Source organism: Kogia breviceps, chromosome 10 (genome assembly GCF_026419965.1).
Source record: "Kogia breviceps isolate mKogBre1 chromosome 10, mKogBre1 haplotype 1, whole genome shotgun sequence".
NCBI lineage: Eukaryota > Metazoa > Chordata > Mammalia > Artiodactyla > Physeteridae > Kogia > Kogia breviceps.
The window spans coordinates 45,006,699-45,026,520 of NC_081319.1; the positions used below are offsets into that span (position 1 = coordinate 45,006,699).

At 44.5% G+C, this 19,822-nt stretch overlaps 1 non-coding gene across 1 annotated transcript; it reads right to left on the reverse strand.

Annotated features, from left to right (window-relative positions):
- Nucleotides 1-5,920: 5,920 nt before the first annotated feature.
- On the reverse strand, nucleotides 5,921-5,993 carry TRNAG-ACC (transfer RNA glycine (anticodon ACC)). Its single transcript has one exon. It is a non-coding gene; the product is annotated as a tRNA-Gly (tRNA).
- Nucleotides 5,994-19,822: the final 13,829 nt, after the last annotated feature.

Sequence of the window (19,822 nt, forward strand, 5' to 3'; positions counted from 1 at the left end):
CAAGAACCCTCAAGATGAAAGAGTCACCTCTAAGTGAGTTGGAGGGAGCAAAGACAAAGAACACTACAGTTCTTGGGCTAAAAAGTGTAGGAGTGAGTTTTACTTCCATTTCTAGCAACTGCTACACACACACACACACACACACACACACACACACACACACACACACAGAGTCCCTTCCAAAAATGCCATGGCTTCAAAGAAGAGACAGCTGCCTCCCTAGCCCTTCATTCATCACCTGCTTGCTGTCCTCGGACTGATAAGACAAATCCAGATCAAATTACCTGGCAGCTGGGAGAGCTATGAGATAAGAAAATGCAAACTCAGTAGGAGTTCAGTAGAGTAGCAAAGATCAAACTGTGTATTAAATTTTCTGGGAACTAAAACCTTGTTCCCTCTGCAAACCTAGGGGAGGCATCTCAAATCCCTCAGCACCAAATAGGGTTCTTTGGAGAAAAACAATGCCTTCAGCTTCTACTAGAGAAATTAAGAAAACAGAGCACTGAGAGACCAGTCCATTCCCACTGGGCCAGATGATCAGAGAATGAACACAAAAGGTAGAGGTGAACATTATAAAGGAGGTGAGTGGCTAATGGCTAAAGAAGCTTTGAACAGCAGAAAGAACACTGGACTGAGCAAGAGACTTGAGTTCTTGTTTTAGCTCTCTCACTCTCTCTCTCTCTCTCTCCTTCTTCTCTCCCCTCCTCCTTGAAAATGCACTCAAACCCATCAGGGATTTAGTATTTTTTGTAAAATGGTGGTGTGGAGATCTCTTCCAACTGAGATCCCTCTGACATGAAGATTCTTAAATTTCTTGTTACCGTAGTCTTCATAGGGTGTTCCATCTGATGGCTTACCCTTTTGACTAGGGCATTTTCTCAGCTAAACCTCAAGTTTTGGCTACAGAACACTCCAGAGGTGCTGTCAAGGATTTAACTTTTTTCATTCAAAACCACCAGTTTTGAAATTGAGTTATTTGTAGTGAGGTGGATGGACCTAGGATCTGTCATACAGAGTGAAGTAAGTCAGAAAGGGAAAAACAAATACCGTATGCTAACACATATATATGGAAACTTAAAAAAAAAAAAAAGTTCTGAAGAACCTAGGGGCAGAACAAGAATAAAGACGCAGATGTAGAGAATGCACTTGAGGACACAGGTAGGGAGAAGGGTAAGCTGTGACGAAGTGAGAGAGTGGCATGGACATATATACACTACCAAATGTAAAATAGATAGCTAGTGGGAAGCAGCCGCATAGCACAGGGAGATCAACTCGGTGCTTTGTGACCACCTAGAGGGGTGGGATAGGGAGGGTGGGAGGGAGATGCAAGAGGGAGGGGATATGGGGATATATATATAGCTGATTCACTTTGTTATACAGCAGCAACTAACACAACAATGTAAAGCAATTTATACTCAAATAAAGATGTTAAAAACAAACAAACAAAGAAACCCTACCTGTTTTCTTTGGGATGTAGCATCCAGACATGAGCTCTCAAAATAGCAGTGAACTCATATATACAATGGAATATTACTCAGCCATAAAAAGAAATGAAACTCAGTTATTTGTAATGAGGTGGATAGACCTGGAGTCTGTCATACAGAGTGAAGTAAGTCAGAAGGAGAAAAACAAATACCGTATGCTAACACATATATATGGAATCTAAGAAAAAAAAATGTCATGAAGAGATTAGTGGTAGGACGGGAATAAAACACAGACCTACTAGAGCATGGACTTGAGGATATGGGGAGGGGGAAGGGTAAGTGGTGACAATGTGAGAGAGTCGCAGGGACATATACACACTACCAAATGTAAATTAGATAGCTAGTGGGAAGCAGCCGCATAGCACAGGGAGTTCACCTCTGTGCTTTGTGACCACCTAGAGGGGTGGGATAGGGAGGGTGGGAGGGAGGGTGATGCAAGAGGGAAGAGATATAGGAACATATGTATATGTATAACTGATTCACTTTGCTGTAAAGGAGAAACTAACACACTATTGTAAAACAGTTATACTCAAATAAAGATGTTATATAAAAAAAAATAGCAGTGACCTAAGGAAATTTTGAAGGATGATGAAGATATGCTGTATCTTATTTGTGGTAGTGGTTACACAAGTCTCTGCAAGTGTTAGAAATCATAGAAGTATACCAAAAAAAAAAAAAGGTGAATTTTTTGGTATGTGAATTTAAAATATATAAAGGAAAAATTGTCAGTGATCCTCCAACATTAAATCAGGCTAAACTCCTAATGAGATGAGCTTTCCTACTTTACCAAGAAGCAAAAAAAGAAGAGGGCAGGTGTGGTAGAGCAATCACATCTATGGCTCGAATACCTCACTCCTTCCTTCAGTCATGTACTTTGCCATGACCTCTGATGACCTCCCACTCTCTCTGCATCCAGCCATGTGACTTGCTTTATCCAATGGGACGTTAGTAGAGGGGACACAAGCAGATGCTTGACAGAACACTTACACGTTTCCATTTGCATTTCTACTTCTGCCTTTTGTCACCACCATGACAGCATACCCAGGCTAAGCCTGCCTCGGTTCTGTGATGCTTCCAGCTCCTTCCTGAGTTAGCGCCTTCACATATGCTCTTCCTTCTCCCTGCGTGATCTCTCTCCACTCCTGCTCTTCATTCAGGGCACAGTTTAAATGCCACTCCTCCAGGGAGGTCTCCATGGATTTCCCATTCTGAAGTAGGTAACCCCACTTTTTCTTTCTCGTAACATCATATTTTTATCTTCAAAACCATGATCATAATTGGTAATAACTTGTAATTATTTTTATTTGCCTCCTGACTGTCTGAAATCCCCACCAGAGTATAAGGAACCAATTCTGTATAGCATGGCACAAGGCACACCATAATTGTTTAATAACTATTTATTGAATAAATGAATGAGGTTTGGAAACAAGGCAGGGGAAGAGCAAGATAGACCCTGGTTAGGGGAGTAGCCCTCTGGCCCCACGTGGGCACCCGGGATGCAGGATGTGTGCCAATAGCTCAACTGCTGTCACACTACAGCCGCTGCCTTTATGTGACTCAAGGATGGGCCTGGGCCAAGTAGTCATGGTATGGCTCCAGAAGACAGGGGCACGTCCTCCTATAAAGCCACAAAGGGCTAAAAATGTTAGGCTTTGAATGTTAAATCATTCCTAAAGCGTTACCTGAAACCCTTCTTGTGCCCAACTCCACCTACCAGAATCTGGTTGCTTTCTTCCTTCCTTGAACCCAGCTGTCTCGTCCCAGCATCTTACCATCCACATTCTAGGCAGCTGATGACTGTTAAGGGGAAGGTTCCAGCTAGAATGTTCATTGCTGGGGTCCTCCTTGCCTGGTTTCCACTCCAGCTTCCAGGCTCCTAGCCCTTGTCTCTGTCTGTGAATTTGGCCTCTCTCCTGTCTCTGGGACTTGTGCCCACACTAAGAAGCCTCACCTTGAACTTGGTCACTCCCTGAGGTCACCGTTGGCCTGGTCTCAGGGGTGAAACTGACTGGAGCTGCCAGTGCAGCTCACCGAGGCTCTGAAGGCTTGTGCTGCATTCCGGCCAATGCAGATGATGTCCAGTGCTGCTCCTGCCAGACCATCTGTACCAATGGTTCTGGCCTAAACTGGCACCACTCTCCCTTCTGTCCCTTTCCTCTCGTGTGCCTCACAGTTCTGCCTTCCTTACCCGTCTTCATTAAAAACAAAAAGGAAGTGAAAATCAATGGGAAACCTTAGGCTTCCTAGTATATAGGTTTGTTTTATTCTTTTTATGCATTTACCTAGAGGTGGGAATGGCTTAGAAGCCTGGACCTTCCTCCCTGCAATGATCCTAAGCCCTGGGTCTCAAATACTCTTCAGGTTGGGTTTGAAAGAACTGGAAGACAAGAAGACAATCTGAGTAACTTAGACTTAATGAAATTGAAATAATTAAACATTGTGCATTGGCAAAGCCACATTTTGTGGTCAGAGAAAAATTGTTAGAGCCAGAGGGGCATTCGATAGTGGGAGACCTAAAGTGACTGCAGGGGAAAGAGCCTGGAGTTATCAGAATCCTTTTGTCCACCAGCAGCCTGGATGATGTCCTCTTCCTGCCTATCAGGAGCTCTCACCCTCTCACCCTGCCCATCTCTGCAGGGCTGAACTCAGGCACTTTGTAGGAAGACTTCAAAGGCATTTTTACAAAAAGAGATATCATAGAGCCCTTATATTTCAGGAGAAAAGAGCTCCTCTGGAATTGTCAACATTTCACACATCTATGCAGTCACACTTAGGTACCAAAATAACAGAGCAACAGAAATAGAATTGCTGAATTGTAACCAAGACAGAAAGTATCCATACTTTAAATACTGGACATTAGACAACTTCTGTGTTTAACTCCTCGGCTTAGACACTAGGAAATAGTCAATCCAGTGTGGGTGTGTTGAGACTGATGTGGAATGAGGGTCTTCATGTTGAGGAAGTGAGAGGAACATAGAACCAGGGCAAAAGAAGAAGAGGTCCCAGAGGAGTAGCCACTAGACCCCCAGGGGAGTGAAGTCTACATATATTTTGTAATTTGCCTACATGACTTTATGTATTTTAATTAGAGCATAATAGTGAACTTAACATGTGTATCTGAAATAGAACTTTAAAAAAATTGAAGTTGATTTACAGTGTTGTGTTAGTTGCGAGTGTACAGCAAAATGATTCAGTTATACATATATATATATATATGTCTATTCTTGTTTGTAGTCTTTTCCATTATAGGTTATTACAAGATAGTGAATATAGTTCCCTGTGCTATACAGTAGGACCTTGTTGCTTATCTATTTTATATATTGTAGTGTGTATATGTTAATCCCAACCTCGTCATTTATCCCACCCGACCCCTCCTTTCCCCTTTGGTTTGTTTTCTAGGTCTGTGAGTCTCTGTTTTGTAAATAAGTTCATTTGTATCATTTCTTTAGCTTCTACATATAAGTGATATCATATGATATTTGTCTTTGTCTGGCTTACTTTACTTAGCATGATAATCTCTAAGTCCATCCATGTTGCTGCAAAGGGCATTATTTCATTCTTGTTTATGGCTGAGTAATATCCCATTGTTTGTATGTACCTCATCTTCTTTATCCATTCATATGTTGATGGACATTTAGGTTGCTTCCATGTCTTGGCTATTGTAAATAGTGCTGCAATGAACATTGGGGTGCATGTATCTTTTCAAATTGTGGTTTTCTCTGGATATATGCCCAGGAGTGGGATTGTAGGATCTTATGGTAGCTCTATTTTTAGTTTTTTAAGGAACTTCCATACTATTCTCCAAAGTGGCTATACCAATTTATGTTCCCACAAACAGTGTAGGAGGGTTCCTTTTCTCCACACCTTCTCCAGCATTTATTATTTATAGACTTTTTGAAGATGGCAGTTCTGACCAGTGTGAGGTGATAGCTCATTGTAATTTTGATTTGCATTTCTCTAAATATTAGAAATGTTGAGCATCTTTTCATGTGCTTATTGACCATCTGTAAGTCTTCTTTGGAGAAATGTCTATTTAGGTCTTCTGCCCATTTTTTGATTGGGTTGTTTGTTTTTTTGTTATTGAGTTGTATGAGCTGTTTGTATATTTTGGAAATTAAGCCCTTGTTGGTAGCATTGTTTGCAAATATTAAGCAGAATTTTTTGAAGATGATGCTTTAGTGACTCCCAGTTAGTGGTTCCAAGTGTATGAAGTTCAAGCACAGTAGATGGGCAGTTCAGTGGGGTACTTTGGAAGTGGATAGTGTCTTACGCCATTCTTTTTTTGTTTTTTAAATAATTGATTTTTAAAAGATATTTATTTATTTATTTGACTGCACTGGGTCTTAGTTGCGGCACGTGGGATCTTCGTTGTCGCATGCAGGATCTTTTTAGTTGTGGCATACGGGATCTTTTCAATTGTGGTATGTGGGATCTAGTTCCCTGACCAGGGATCGAACCCGGGCCCCCTGCATTGGTAGCACAGAGTCTTAACCAGTAGACCACCAGGGAAGTCCCTATACCATTCTTGATACCACCTCAGGGAAGCAGCAGCCTTCCAGACTGCTCCCGGAGAGGGCTGACTGCTCAGAATACTGAATATCGCAAGTGGGATTAGTTCACTGAAAATGCTAACCCCCTGTTCCAGGGAATTTGACTTTCAGTCACAGGGGTGCTAAGTTCGGGGCCCCGTGCCAGGGAGAGAATGGCCTGAGTGCCAGGCATTCACCTGAAGGGCGAGGTCTCTGGAGGCCATTCCATGGGGCAGAGTCAGAGTCCTTGCTCGGGTAGGGGTCTCCTGAGCCATAGCCTTGGCTGGCACTTGGGTGCCCCTTCCCCCTATCCTGCTTGTGCCTTCCCTCCCCCCCTCTTAGTCACCAGGCATCTAGAAAAGCTCTCTCCTTGTTTTATCTGGCAGAACCTTGGGACAATCATTGGACTGGGTTCAACTGGCCAGGAAACCAAAGCCCACAGAAAAATGCCTCATGACTCCTGCCAACCCCCTGCTCCCTCCAGGCCCAGTGCCGGACAAACAGCCCTGCCAGCCTTTGGATTTGTGAGGAGAAGGACATTATGTATGTGGAAGCCACAGAATGGAAGTTGTGTACTTTTCGGGGCCTGCATCAGCCAGTGCAGTGCTGCTCCCATTATGTGGCTCATGAAAGCGTTTTCACCTCCTGGGCTAGAAGGGAGTTGGTCCGTCTGCAACAAAGGCGTTTGCCTCTGTGGCTTTTGAAAAAGAATGTGTGTGCTTGTCAAAACAGAACTTTCCTGCATACTTGGAAGAGGGGGCCTGTCTGCCTGCCAGAAGGGAGCGAGGCTCAGTCTGGTTAAAAAGGGAGAAAAATTCCACTGCGCAGGCCCATTAGCCACTGCCCAGCACAGCCTTCCTCTCTCACAAAGACAGTTGTTCACTGTTGCACAGCTGGCTTCCCCAGCAATTTCCCACTGACTCCGTTTGCCTGGGTCTGGAAGCTGGAGGGCTGATGAAGCCATGAAGAGTGAGTGTTTTCCTGACCACTGAAAGGAAATAAAACTTTTCTCCATGGTGGATGGGAGCCTCCAGGTTACGGAATTGTGAGTATGGTGTTGGTACTCACAGCGTACTCTTGTGTTGCTTTTCCAATCATTTTTTTCTCCAATGTGGGCTGCTGTTACCCCTGTGATAGTGGAAAAACTGAGACACAAAGATGACTTGCCCCAGGAGCTGGAGAGGGGCCCTGGAAACCTGCTCATGGATTAATCAGAGGATTGTGACAACGTGGCCCTGCTCCAGAAGTATGCTGTGGATTCAGCCTCCCAGTTAGTCACCAGAGCCAAGTTCAGGGCCCAAATCAGGGATGTCTCTAGGAGCACCAATTTCAGTACCAATAAACACCAATTTCTTCTGTAAAGGTGATCTAACTTGGGTGTGATTGGCAAATATTCCCTTCCAGTGTCTGATAGCCCATTCCCTTGGGGGCTCCAGATTCCCAAGGGAGTCTTCATAAAACTCAAAATACATCCCAAAGATTGATCCCAACTCCTCTATGAATGGATCAGGTTTCCATAAGACAGGTCTGCACAATAGACTGTTTGTGACTCCATGTGGATTCTGAGCGCCTGATTGTGAGATTTGCATCCATTTAATTTGAGAGGTTGGGTTAATTTTCCCTAACAAGTGAAAATTATCTCCCCAGTTCCTGAGTAGAAAGAAAGCAAGCAAGCAGAACTTGGGCTAGTCTCACAATCGCCTCGTTCTCTGCAATTGCAGAAGCATTAGGCATTGAGATACCAGGGCCCTCGAATATCTGCCTGAATTTCTGGAGACGCGAATAAAAGTCTTAGCCGGATGGAGGACGTTTTTGGATCTAGTTCCCAAAACTATAGTTGCGAGTTCTGGGACAATAATTAAGTATTATTGCAGCTAGGAATTCTTGTTAATCAATTTATGCAAACTTGCTTAAATGTAGCTGGGAATTTTTAACCAAAGCATGCAGGCTTACAAGTTATTTATTGGTATCAATAACTTACATCTGTGGATGTAGTTGCTTTGTTTATAAGAACATGGCTGACTCCCTACAGCTCTGAGGATTACTGTGTAACACAAGCACCTGGTTCGATGCCATGTACTATTTCATTCCAAGCAGAACTTTGTCGTGGCTCCAGAGGTTAAAAATCAATAGCATGGGGCTTCGCTGGTGGCGCAGTGGTTGAGAGTCCGCCTGCCGATGCAGGAGACGCGGGTTCGTGCCCCGGTCCGGGAGGATCCCGCGTGCCGTGGAGCGGCTGGGCCCGTGAGCTATGGCTGCTGAGCCTGCGCGTCCGGAGCCTGTGCTCCGCAACGGGAGAGGCCACAACAGTGAGAGGCCCACGTACAGCAAAAAAAAAAAAAAAAAAAATCAATAGCATGGCCTAATGATAAATGTGGACAGTAAATGAAACTTAAGGGCTTCCCTGGTGGAGCGGTGGTTAAGAATCTGCCTGCCAATGAAGGGGACATGCGTTTGAGCTCTTGTCTGGGAAGATCCCACATACCGCAGAGCAACTAAGCCCATGTGCCACAACTACTGAACCCACGAGCCACAACTGCTGAGGCCGTGTGCCACAACTACTGAAGCCTGCACACCTAAAGCCTGTGCTCTGCAACAAGAGAAGCCACCGCAATGAGAAGCACGCGCACTGCAACAGAGTAGCCCCCGCTCACCACAACTAGAGAAAGTTTGCGTGCAGCAACAAAGACCCAACGCAGCCAAAAATAAATAAATTTATTAAAAAAGAAAAAAAAAAGAAACTTAAGGACAAGTCTTCTATGTTATACCTGCTGATCTCTAGGTGGTTCAGCTGCTGGAGGTACCCAGTGGTTTATCAGGGTTCTAGGGCTAAATCTTAAAGTAATGGTAAGAACTTACAAGCGGAGCCAGATTGTGATTCAAGAAAAGTATATAAATTTTAAGAAACTTTATGTATTTAATAAGGATGTAAGCTAATAAGTTGCCATGGGAATTGTCTCCTCATATAATGCAGTTGGAAGTATACAAGAACATTCCCTAAGGAGTATTCTTGCCAGAAAGAATTAAACCTGGATTTAATCAAGCATCTGGACATAACTACCAGTTTATAGGAAATTCAGGAGATAGAGGAACTTGCTAAACAACATTACTGAAGAAGAAAGAAGCCCAGTTTAAAAAAAAACCCAAAAAACGGGAAGTTCAATGGGACAAAGGACTGGATTTCTCCAATAGATAAATGACATTGAGAACATGAGAGAGGAGAAACTGTAATAGCTTAAAAGAAACTTAACAAACATTTATAATCCAGCAATCCAGAAGATACATGCACCTCAGTGTTCATAACAGAACTATTTACAATAGCCAAGACATGGAAGCAACCTATATGTCCATCGACAGATGAATGGATAAAGAAGATGTGGTCCGTATATACAATAGAATACTACTCAGCCATAAAAAAAAGAATGAAATAGTGCCATTTGCAGCAACATGGATGGACCTAGAGATGATCATACTAAGTGAAGTAAATCAGACAGAGAAAGACAAATATCACATGATATCACTTATGTGTGGAATCTAAAGTATTATACAAATGAGCTTATTTATACACAGAAAGGAAGTGCTGCAAGAGTTGCAGCTTTCCAGCAAGGGAATCTTGAAAGCTCGCTGCTGCCTTACTTTGTGATAAGGGGAGTGGGTGTTCAAAGCAGCAGAGTGAGCACAAAGATGAAGGCAGGTGGGCGCTGCTGGCTCGTGAGGCGCTGGGCAAGCTGCTACTGAGGGTGGCCTAAAAGGCATCTGATCACTGCTGAAAGACTAGCATCACAAGTCCAAAATCACTGCTGTCTCCACCCACACTCCTGTCCTACTTCTCACCCTCCCTTCACCTCATCCTCAGACACATATTGAACACCCAGCACAGTGTTTCCTGAGGAAATAGAAGGAATAAGGCATATTGCCTGCTCTTAAGGAGCAGACACCCTAATACACAGAGAATGGGAGAGTTACTTAAATAATGCAGACCCCTAAGCATCCTTGCCCACTTAAGTCCACTGATCTTCCAGAGCATATCAGTGGTAAATCATGGTGGCCACAGGGAGATGTGAGGATGGGAGGGTCAGCAGTGTTCAGAGGGTCTGGGGACACTGACAACAGCAGCTGCTTGGGAATGCTGGTCAGGCTGTTCCTCTCAGTGGCCCTTGTGGGCCTTAAGCCAGGATCAGAGCAGCCAGAACAGGGTCTCTGGTCTGTGCTGCCTGGCACTCCAGTTTAGGTGGCTGCTCCAAGCCTGGGTGTGCATGAGCTGTAGCTCCTTGGCCAGAGGCTCGACCTTGCTGGGCTTCAGTCTGCAGCCCTGGGGCCATGTAGTCGGGAACAGCCTCCAGCAGGCATGCGGCACACTCATGCTGGCAGCAGCCATTCCTCGTGATGTTGCTCCATACTCCGGGTTGGCCGAGTGCCTTTGAAAGTATACTGGTACTGGCTCCTGGGAATAACCATTTCAAACTCCTCAACTCCATGCCTGCTGTTTCCCTTCCTGCCTCCTTTCCTGACACGGGCACAGACCAGGTAGCCTCTGTCCTTCCCTTTGCTGCTCTTCCAAGAACTTGCGATCACTTGCAGCTCAGCTTCGTGTTGTCTCTCCCACCCCTTCTCTGTGATCGTTTTAGTTGAAGGGCTCTAAACAATTGTTTGGGCTAATTGCAAAGGATGTTTGAATGAGGATAAGTCTCTGGTGAAAGCGAAGCCGTGGTTAGAGAATGTTTTGTTCAGAAACAATCTTGTTCCTATAAAGCATGTGCAGTTCCTCTACCTTCTTATCAGATAGCTCCAAATGTAGGTCACACCTGTCAGATTGGTGGCTTTCAAACTGGCCTCCCTGGCATCCCAGGTCTCTGCAGAGGTGCTTGAGGGGCCCACACTGGCCGTGGAAGAGGGTCAGGTGGTAAGAGGACATTTGAGCTTGCAGGGTCCACAGCCCACCTTCACCTAAAATAGCTCCCTTTCCTAACGTTACGACTAAGACCCCCAAAATATTTTTTTCCTGTCTAAAAAAACAAAGTTCAATAGGTAAATATTCTGACTCATTGTTGATTTACATACAGCCTTTGCTAAAGAGCTTAAAAAATGATTCCCTAGGGTGTCTGAATGTGCCGCCTGCATTTTTGTTTAATCTGTGTGTTTTGTTAGCAAACCTTTCCTTCGCAGCTCTTATGAAGACAAACCAGCCCAGTCCTGTGTGATTTTATACGCTTTTACAGAACTGGGGGACTTAAAAGTGATTACATTTTCTGTAGTCAGTCTTTTTCCCAAGTGGATGTTCATTATCACCAATCAGGCTACATTCCGTTGTGGCATGCCCTTGTGGCTCACCGTGCCTGCCCGGATCCAGGATAGACATTAAGAAGCCACCTGAACACAGCAAGGACTGTGGAGGAAGTAGTCTCTCATTGGCATGAAACCTGACCCATTTCCTCCTGGAAATCCAGGTTGATAAATCCAGGTGGGCTTCGACATGCCCTTCCTCGTTCCTCGTGCTCCAATAATTCCAGCAGCAAAAGGCCAAGCAACCTTTGATAGTGACAGGAAAAGTGGCCACACCATCGATCATGAAGGAAATCCCAGGGAAGCGGTGAGAGCTGATCACTGCCTTCTTGTCACCATTTCCAATAAAAACGATGGCAAATTTACTGCCTCATAACCACAAAGTAACTTCACATTTCAGAGTGGGTAGATAAATTGTGGTCGCCGCCATCTCTTTCTGTGGATTCTTTAAGACTTGAGGGGAATGTATTAGATGGAGAAGAGGACACAATTTAGGGGTGCAGAAATGACATGCTGACAACTGTGGTATTCCCAGTGAGGAATCAGACAACCTTATCCCCTGGCCAACAGCTGGGCACAGTATACTCTGTTTTATGTCAACAAATATTTAGGGAGCACCTACGCCAAGCAAATTCCTGCGCTCTCACTAAAGGAGCCACAGTGATCGTGAAAGACATGGTCCTGTCCTCACAGAGCTTGCAGTCTAGTCACAGAGCACAGTCTGTTCAACAAGTTATAAAATATAAAGCATAAGGTGTTAATGCCATGAGGAAAAATGACACATGCGCCAGGGAAGTGCTGGGGTTGGCACCCAACCCTGACGTCTATAGACGTCGATTAACAGCTAGTTGATTAACAACTAGGGGGTGTGAACCAACCACCATACCCCTACATTTGACTTGGGCCACACTGCTGGGACGCTGGTAATACTACAGCCCCTTCCATGTAAATGACAGCTGTGTAGGATGGAAGATATGGCTCAGTGGACACTGGAGGGACCCATACAGACCACCTAGATGGTGGTTTACTGGTTCCAGGAAGTGCAGACAAGATGAATGCCACTTACACAAAGGGAGAAAGGACGGTGGTCTGCTTGGGCTGATTTTGAGACTGAACAAACTCTTGATTCCAAAATATCATTATGATTTGTCTTTTTGAAATAAAAGATTTGTCCTGTAAAAAATAATCCCTTTGTAAGGGTTAACATATTGGATTGATTATGGGCCAATGGAACATTAACATGCACAGATGTATGGAGCTGGCAGGTTTGCTAGGGAAAATGTGTCACTCAGCCATCTCTGCTCCTCCCCTTCGTGACCTCATTGTGAACCTTAGGTCCCTGATTCTCCATTTTCTTGCATAAATCATTCTTTCTCTTCATATTCTCCATCCAGCTAAGGATTAGATGCTGTATCCAGGGAAGTTTAGTAAAAGTTACAGAGAGGTCTTTTTTTTTATTTGCTCCAAATTATTTTATTAGAAGTTTTATATAAAAAACAGAAGATACATATGTGTTACATTGTATAATGCATTGAAAATGTGTATGTTGTAAAGCACCTATACTCCAACAAAAATTTTTAAAAAAACACAACATGTGTATGGTTGTAGTTTCTCTACAAAATTAACCAGCCATGATGGAGTTAAGAGTTAGAGTAAATATTTTCATATTTTTTGAATACTTCAAAGTACAAAAGCGATGTTAATTTTTTTTTTAATTATTTTATATTGGAATATAGTTGATTAACAATGTTGTGTTAGTTTCAGGTGTACAGCACAGTGATTCAGTTATACATACATATGTATCTATTCTTTTTCAAATTCTTTTCCCATTTAGGTTATTACAGAATATTGAGCAGAGTTCTCTGTGCTATACAGTAGGTCCTTCTTGGTTATCTTTTTTAAATATAGCAGTGTGTACATGTCAATCCCAAATTCCCAATCTATCCTTCCCCCACCTTTCCTTCCTGGTAACCATAAGTTCATTTATCTAAGTCTGTGAGTAAAGCAGCATTAATTTTTAAGTGCAAAGAAAGCTTATAATAAAATAGACTTTAAAAATTACAAATAAAAATCTGTACATCAAGGATATTCCCAAAACAGGAAACTAAGTTAAGCCTGTAGGAAGTGAAGTCTTTAGGAGTCAGGGATATCTTTTTTTAAAAATTTATTGTATTGAAGTATAGTTGATTTACAATGTTGTGTTAATTTCTGCTGTAGAGCAAAGTAATTCAGTTATACATACATATATATATATATATATATGTTCTTTTTCATATTCTTTTCCATTATGGCTTCTTACAGGATATTGAATATAGTTCCCTATGCTATACAGTAGGACCTTGTTGTTTATCCATTCCGGGTATAATAGTTTGTGTTTGCTAACCTCAAACTCCCAGTCCACCCCTCCCTCACTGCCCCCCCATAGGAGTCAGGAATATCTTATATCTTGCCTCTCTCCATATCTTAGGGACTGTGTTTTTCACTTCTGTTTCCTTCTACCCATCTTCTCCCTTCTCTCTCTGCAGATCTGCTTCTTTTACCAATGGGTTAACTTTCTCATGGATTAACTTGAGACTCTAGTCCCAAGTCTGTTGGGACTCCCAGTGCTCAGCAAAGGCCAACAATGTCTGCCTCTCCATGTCTTTTGGCCCAAATTCCCAAAGTAGAGGTTTTGATGACTCTCCATGGGTTGATGGTGAGCCTGTAGTCAGGCCTCAGTTGGGTCAGGTGCCCACCGTGGCCTCCCACCAAGCAGGGAGGTAAGATCACATGATCCAGGGACTTCCCTGGTGGTGCAGTGGTTAAGAATAGCATGCCAACGCAGGGGACGTGGTCCGGGAAGATCCCACATGCCACGAGCAACTAAGACCATGTGCCACAACTACTGAGCCTGTGCTATAGGGGCCATGAGCCACAACTGCTGAGCCCACGTGCTTAAACTGCTGAAGCCCACGTGTCTAGAGCCTGAGCTCTGCAACAAGAGAAGCCACCACAATGTGAAGCCCACACACCACAATGAAGAGTAGCCCCCGCTCGCCACAACTAGAGAAAGCTTGAGTGCAGGAATGAAGACCCAACGCAGCCAAAAATAAATGAAAATTAAAAATGAAAATTAAAAATTTGTTTAAATCCTTTAAAAAAGATCACATGATCCAGTTCATACAACAGCACATACTGACTATGTACTAGTCAGCTCAGTAACACATAACAAAGTAACACAGACTAGGTGGCTTAAACATCAGAAATTTATTTTCTCACAGCTTTGGAGGCTGGAAGTCCAAGATCAAGGTGTCAGCAGGTTTGTTTCTTCTGAAGCCTCTCTCCTTGGCTTGCACTTGGCTCCCTTCTCACTGTGTTCTCACGTGGTTGTCCCTCTGTCTGTGTTGTCTGTGTTCCAGTCTCCTCTTCTTGCAAGAACACCAGTTACATTGGATTAGGGCTCACCCTAATGACCCCGTTTTAATTTAATTACTTCTTTAAAGGCCCCATCTCCAAATACAGTCACATTATCCTTGCACTGGCTGCTAGGAAGAACTAAGGGAAATTTTGTTCTGTGTTTTATTTTTTTTTCCCTTCATTGCACAATTTCTTCACATCTGTGATGTCCTGTACTGTAGGTGTTTGTGTATACCACTGCAAATCTGGGGTTGTTTTTTTTTTTTTTTTCCTTTCTTTCTCTTTTGAATGAGAAATGTTGCTGCAGATTTGTCTGTACTCTCCAGCTTCAGCTGGCAGCTGTGATGCACTGATCTTTGCAGGCAACAGCATCCCAACTTCCTGAGCTTCTCTTGGTTTTTCTACCTTGGAGTTTCTCCAAGGCCACCGGGGCTTACTCATTCCACACAAGCACAGCACAGAGGGTTAGGGGGGCAGCAGGTTGACATCCCCAGGAGAAACCTTTATTCAAAGGAGGATGGGAATTAGTACAAAAATGTCCCAACCTCCTGTTGGTCAAGTAGACAGCTCTGAGGTGCATTCTACACAATTCCATAGAGGGCCTCCTGAAAGACTACTCCAGGTACCCACAAAACAACCAGTTTCTATTTGCTTCAATCCCTCATCTCTTCTTGGCTTATCTTCTCCCTCTTTTCTCAGCCTCCCCATTTCTTTCTACTTCCTGGAATCACCTTTCAAAAAAACTGTTAGCATGTAAGGCTTTGTTTCAGGCTCTGTTTTGGGGAGAACCCAAACCAAGAGAGAAATAAATAAATTACCCCCCAAAACCCTTTTTTTCTCATCCCATTTTAGAAAATGTTAAATGAAACAGCATTATGCAAAAAAGAATGTAAAGTCAATGTGTTTGGCTGTGAAAATGGCATTGAGATTGTCCCAGCGGGTCCCCATGCCAAGCACAGGGATCATACTCTCTCAGCAGTGAGGAGTGTGATGAGATTCTGGAGTGAGGCCAAAGAGTCACAAGGGACAGTGGGACACATCGCTGCCTGCTGGGTGCAGAATCAGACAAAAACCGCTGAGGGTTGGATCTCCTTCTCAACTGCAGGCCTGCAGACACGTGTATATATACATGCCATGCCATTATACTAAGGAGAATTACATTAGAATAAATGGAAAACAAACAAATACGAAACTTGAAAGAAAATAAATTAGCTAATTACTTCTACATCTAGTCATTTTGTACAAATGTCTGGTATGATGTAACATTCTCCCTTTTCTATGAAGAAAATTTCCACAGCGTTTATTCCCAATGGTGTGAGGTACTTCCTGTTGTGATTTGTGAGCTATTCACACCAACCTGATTGTTTGCTTCCAGTTAAAACTTCCCTTTCCACCAGGCAGCAGCAATTATGCCCTGTAGGCTGAGATGGGGTGTGACGGCTACCGGTGGGTGCCTCCTTGCTCTGAGACCATCCCAAACCCCCGGTCTCTGGTTTAGTCCTATGGACCCTTGAGCCTCAGAGATTTCAGTCAACACCCGGAGGCCTGCTCACCCCAGCACATTTGGTGCTATGAGGGCAAAGGCCCTGCTCCTCGGGCAGAAGTGCAGAAAAGTGGCTGCTAACAGGAGTAGGTCCTGAGAAGGACCAAGGCCAGACCTCTCCAGGATACATAGCCAGGGCAGCTTTCCACATGAATAGAACACAAATTAAACGTAGCCGATGGAGTTTGGCTCCACAAAAAACGAAGGGAAGTTGAAATTGAGGGAAAGAGGAGGAAGATGGTACAGGAAGAACCGTGGGCCTCTTGCAAGGGGTGCTGTGAAGCAGGAAGGAAAGCTCTGCCAGCAGAGACCTGGACTCTGTCCAGGCTCAGTGTCCTCACCTGTCATGGCAGGGTTTGCACCAGTTCCTCAAAATCCTGGCCCACATCACGGGGCCTGGCTCATGGGAGACACTCCAGGCTCTGACACGTAGATTTAGCCAAATCCAGCGTCACTGGAGGGTCAGTGTTTTTTGACTGTGGCCCTGGCAGGAGGCGCAGAGGAGGAGTGGGTGATGCAGGGCTCATTAGGAGGGGCCCCCACTGGCGGCTCTGCCTGGCAAGCTTCCCCTGGATTTCCCTGGGGACTGTCTGACTCAGCAGTCTCCCAGGGAAGCCTTGCCTCGAAGAGATATGAGCAAGGGTTGTAAAAATAGAGCCAAGGCTGTTCGCTGCAGTGAGTACAGAGGAATTGTTTCACTCCACCGAAGACAGGGCTTTCCATGCCTCCTACTGAGGCTCAGGCTGTGTGGAATGAGAGGAAACCCTGCCTTTTTCCCACCTGTGGCTGGAGCCAGGTCCCATGAGGGACTCTCGAACTGACTCTGAGTCAAGCCATTTGCCTGGCTGACATGGCAACACAGCCGAAGGTGAGGTTCCGGAGGGAGGGAGGGGTCTTAACTCCAGGAAGGTTAAGGGTGGCAGGCTAAGGGCTGGAGAACACCCAGCAGAAACACCTAGAGCAGCTTGAGGGCAGCGCAGGAGAGCAAGGAGGCTATTTAGGGGATGGGGCTTGGTTCTGGGTAAGGAGGCACCAATTTGGCTTGGGATGAGCGGTCTCCCAGGGAAGGAAGAGACCCAGAGCTCTTGGGTCACTGCAAACAGGAAAGGGAGGTGTTGAAATCCAGGTGGCTACCATCAGTGGTCACCAGCAGAGATCAACCACACAGCTCAGAGAGAGAGCAGCCTGGGGAGAGGTGGGACAGGACCACGGGGAGGCTGCACAGCCCGGCATGGAAGACCAGATCCTTGAAGATGTCAACCAGCCACTCTCAAATGCCTGCTGTAGTGGAAGGGGGTTGAAGCTTGAGTAATCTAAAAACCAAGTGGATAATCTAAAAACACCCAGCTACTTATATTGCAATTGTAAATTCAAATGCATACAATGTCTTTCTCTGTTCCTCTATGCACATAAATTCCTCATTCATCCCAGCCCCTCCCCCTTCTACTGTCGGAAGCCACCAAAAATGCATCGTGAAGTATTCACATAATAGGATGGTCCCCATCGAATTCCAGAAAATATGATCATGTAGAATTGAGTTCACCTCTGCTGCAGACATAAACTGTAAGACTCATCCTTGATCCCATTCAGACATTTATACCTGCCATTCCCTCTACCTGGGAAATCCTCCCCTCAGAGAGCCTTGTTCCTTCTGATTATTCAGGTCACTGCCCAAAATGTCACTTCCTCAGAGAAGCCTTTCCTGACTAGCCAGTCTAACACAATCCCTCACCAGCCCCCCAAATCTGGTCACTTTCTATCCCTTTACTTTTCTTTGTTTTTTTTCCATATGAATTCTTTTTGTTTTTTATCTGTTTACTTGTATATGTCTATCTCCCCCCACTTAGAAGGCAAGCTCCAGCTATATCATTTTATTCTAGACTTTTTTCCTTCTAGCTCATTCATTAATACACCCATTCACTGAACAATTATATATTGTGTTCCAGACCCCGTTTTGTTTATCTGAACAGACAAGGTCACATGCACGGTCCTTTTCAAGACAAGTCCCTCTCAGTAGACTTAATCACTGCCATTTTGAGTATGTGACCTGCTGTGGGACATCACCCTTAAAATTTCTGAAAGCCCTTCTGTCTGGCTGAGTGGACTTACCAGGAATACCTTAATTCTTTCAGCATTTCATAAACACATCCTTGATTTGATCTTACCTTGAGGTCATGTATTAATTTTTTTTTTTTTTCACGGTATGCGGGCCTCTCAGTGTTGTGGCCACTTCCGTTGCGGAGCACAGGCTCCGGACGCGCAGGCTCAGCGGCCATGGCTCACGGGCTTAGTTGCTCCGCGGCACGTGGGATCTTCCCGGACCGGGGCACGAACCCGCGTTCCCTGCATCGGCAGGCAGATTCTCAACCACTGCGCCACCAGGGAAGCCCATGTATTAATTTGATCATCTTTTCCTCACTCAAGAGGCTAGAGAGTTTTAATTTTTCAAATTAAGTCTTTCCATATCCCCTCTAAAATTGGCTGGCAAACCGGCCAGTTCTCTTTTGAGTCCATTTCTTTCTTGTGGTAACTTACCATGTATAGTTAGTAAGAGCCAGCTGACACTTTCAACATTCTGCCTGGAGATCCTTTTGGATGTGCCCAGAACTTCATTTTCTATCTTGCAAGCTAGCACAGGCATTTATCTGTTATTCTCCCCATGATAGGCACCCTACTGAGCCTTTTGCAGAGCATATTAGTTCCCTTCGGATGCCGTAACAAACTACCACCAAAGTGGTGGTTTAAAACAACAGTATTTTATTCTCTCACAATTCAGGAGGCCAGAAGTCCAAAATCAAGTTGTTAGCGGGGCCACACTCCCTCTGAAGGCTCTAGGGGAGGATCTTCCCTTGATTCTTCCAGTTTCTGATGGCTCTTGGCGTTCCTTTGCTTGTGGCAGGGTAATTCCAATCTCTGCCTCTGTCTTCACACAGTCTTCTCTGACTCTCTGTATCCTGTCCTCTTCTCGTGAGAGTATCAGTCATTGGATTTAGGGTCCACCTTAATCCAATATGTTTCATCTGCAAAGATTCTATTTCCAGATAAGGTTACATTCTGAGGTTCCCAGTGGACATGAATTTGGGAGGGACAGTGTTCAACCCTCTACACATGAGGATTATTACATATCATTATTTCCCTTTTGTCAATAGAAAAGCTGAGATCCGGGGAGGGGGAGATATAAGTTGCCCTTAGCTTTCAACCGCCCAGTGGCAGTGCTAGGTTGTGGACTCAGCTCAGTCTGATGCTGTTGCATGCATTTTCTACTATGCCATTCTCCTTCTAGAAAACCAGTCTGCAAACTCAAGTCTAGAAAATTATGGTCTCAATAGTCATCTACCCATTAGCCCCAGACCTGAGGCAAAAGATCAGAATGGGGCTGTGAATTTATTTTTCATTTCAGATATGATATTAGTTCTAAGAGAATGATGAACTCATCAGTGTTTTGTAAATGGAAGCGGTCATGCCATGTACTGCAGTTCTGTCCAACCAGGTCAAAGCCATCCAACCATCACACAAAGGTGGGATGCCAGGGACTTCTCTCCTTGGGGCTCCCAGTTCTAACTGACCAGGTGACCTTAAGCAGGCTA